Genomic DNA, 2,500 nt, shown 5'->3' on the forward strand with positions numbered 1-2,500 from the left:
GTAACCGTTAGGTTACGTGGGAATATCTATTCTTCTTATCCTCATCCAATAAACTAGAAAACGAGTAGGAGGCTTAGTCTTAGGGAAAGATAGAGAAATTGGAAATAATTTTAGTGGTAGGTAAATTGAAATGAGAAGATGTAGTAGGAGAGAAAGTTAGAAATGAAAGTAATTTCAGTAAAAGAAAAAGTCTATGTAGTTGTTTGTGCATGTAGTTGTGTTAGTTTTGTTTGCGGTATGGTTTTGTGTATATTCTACACATAGAGGGTTGATGCATCCAACGTGTATGCTTATAGCCTGACAATTAATGGGGTACATGCAATATTATTATTAATATTGTTATCATTATTATTGTTATTATTATTATTATTATTATTATTATTATTATTATTATTATTTATATTATTATTATTATTATTATTATTATTATTATTATTATTATTATTATTATCATTATCGTCATCATCATCATCATCATCATCATCTTCATCATCTTCATCATCATCATCATCATCATCATCATCATCATCATCATCATCATCATCATCATCATCATCATTATTATCATTATTATCATTATCATTATTATTATTATTATTATTATTATTATTATTATTATTATTATCATTATTATTATCATTATTATTATTATTATTATTATTATTCATTATTATTATTATTATTGGCTGGGGTATTGGCTGCTTGTTACTGTGGCAAAGTAGCATGCAGTCGATACTTTAGGGTCTATATGGGGCGCCCCTACGGACCAGAGCCATACATCATTTTGTCTATGATAGAGGAAAACTCTGTTCATAGAAAAATGATGACACTTTTATACTACGACTGTCCCTCCGTTATGCTGTCCCCCAACCCTTGTTGCTATACTGTACCATTTCTCTGAGTATTTTCTTTTTCTATGGTGGGGGAATTCCCTGTGGTGGGGGAAAAGAATACTGCCACCAAGTATTCCCACTTGGATCGTAAGAGGCGAGAAAAAAGGGACGGGGATTGGGACTAGGCATCCCTCTCCTTGTAGCCCTACAGGGCACATTCCTAGAAAAAAAAAGAAGAAGGCAGAGGCATAAGAATGTAGAAGAAAGGGAGGCCTTTTGGATAGATTTAAATGAATACATAGAGGGTTTAGGGAGAAGTATAAATGTAATAGTACTGGGAGACCTTAATGCTAGGGTAGGAAAGGAGCCAATTGATGGAGTGGTTGGGATATGTGGAGTTCAAGGAAAGAATCGTAGTGGAGAGTTAATGGTGGAAATGTGTCTAGAGAGTTGATGATAGCAAATACAGTGTTTCGGAAGAAAGTCAAGCATAAGTACACATGGGAGAGGGTGGTGGAGGGAAAGGTGGTAGATAGAGCTTTAATGGACTATGTAGTGGTAAATAGGATTATGATAGGAAGAGTTAGGGATGTACATGTGCTAAGGGGAGAGGGTGGGGGAATATCAGATCATTTTCTGGTGGAAGGTAAGTTGAGAGTGGAGGACAGATGGAGGAAGAGGAAAGGGACAAAAGGTAGGGAGGTGCTTAGAGTGAACTCTCTAAACGAAGAGGAAAAGGAGAAGGAGTACAAGAGGAAGCTGAAGGAGTGGGAGGGAGTGAAGGATAGAGTGGAGGTAGGTGTGGAGGAGGAATGGGGATGGTTCAAGGAGGGAGTCACAAAGTGTGGAAGGATGGTGTGTGGAACAAGAAGGTCAGGAGGAAATAGATGGAAGGGTAGTGAATGGTGGGATGAGGAAACAAAGAAGGTTGTAGAAGAGAAGAAGCGAGCTTTCACAGATTGGTTACAAAGTAGGACGAGGGAGTCATATGAGACGTACAGGGAAAAGAAAAGAGAAGTAAAGCAAAAGGTAAAGGAGGCAAAGAGGAGAGCAGATGTAAAATGGGGTAAGAGTATGACAGAAAATTTTGAAAGTAATACAAAGATGTTTTGGAAAGAAATTAAGAGAGGAAGAGGAGGCGAATCAAGTAGAGAAGAAAAGGTAAGAGGTGCAGATGGAGAGATGATAATGGAGGAGAAGGCAGTAAGGGGAAGATGGGCAGAATATTTTAGGGAGTTGCTTAATGTGAAGGAGGATAGGGAGGGAAAGATAGCTGCAGTGGGAAATGCTAAGAAAATGAGAGTGATGAGTGAGGAAAATGGAGGAGAAATAAGGAAGGATGAAGTGAAGGCAGCAGTTAAGATGATGAAAGCAGGTAAGGCACCTGGTCTAGATGAATGCCATGCAGAATGTCTAAAAAAAGGAGGTATAGTGATGGTGGACTGGTTGGTGAGGTTATTTAATGTTTGCTGGAGAGAAGGTAGAGTGCCAGAGGACTGGAGGAGTGCATGTATAGTTCCACTTTACAAGGGAAAGGGGGACAAGTGTGAATGTAGTAGTTTCAGAGGGATTAGCTTGTTAAGTGTAGTTGGGAAGGCTTATGGGAGGATCTTGATTGAGTGGATTAGGAGAGGAACAGAGGGAGTAATTGGTGAGGAACAGTGTGG

The sequence above is a fragment of the Oratosquilla oratoria genome, unplaced genomic scaffold (genome assembly GCF_046742065.1).
Source record: "Oratosquilla oratoria isolate Oo_2021 unplaced genomic scaffold, ASM4674206v1 SCAFFOLD309, whole genome shotgun sequence".
Lineage (NCBI taxonomy): Eukaryota > Metazoa > Arthropoda > Malacostraca > Stomatopoda > Squillidae > Oratosquilla > Oratosquilla oratoria.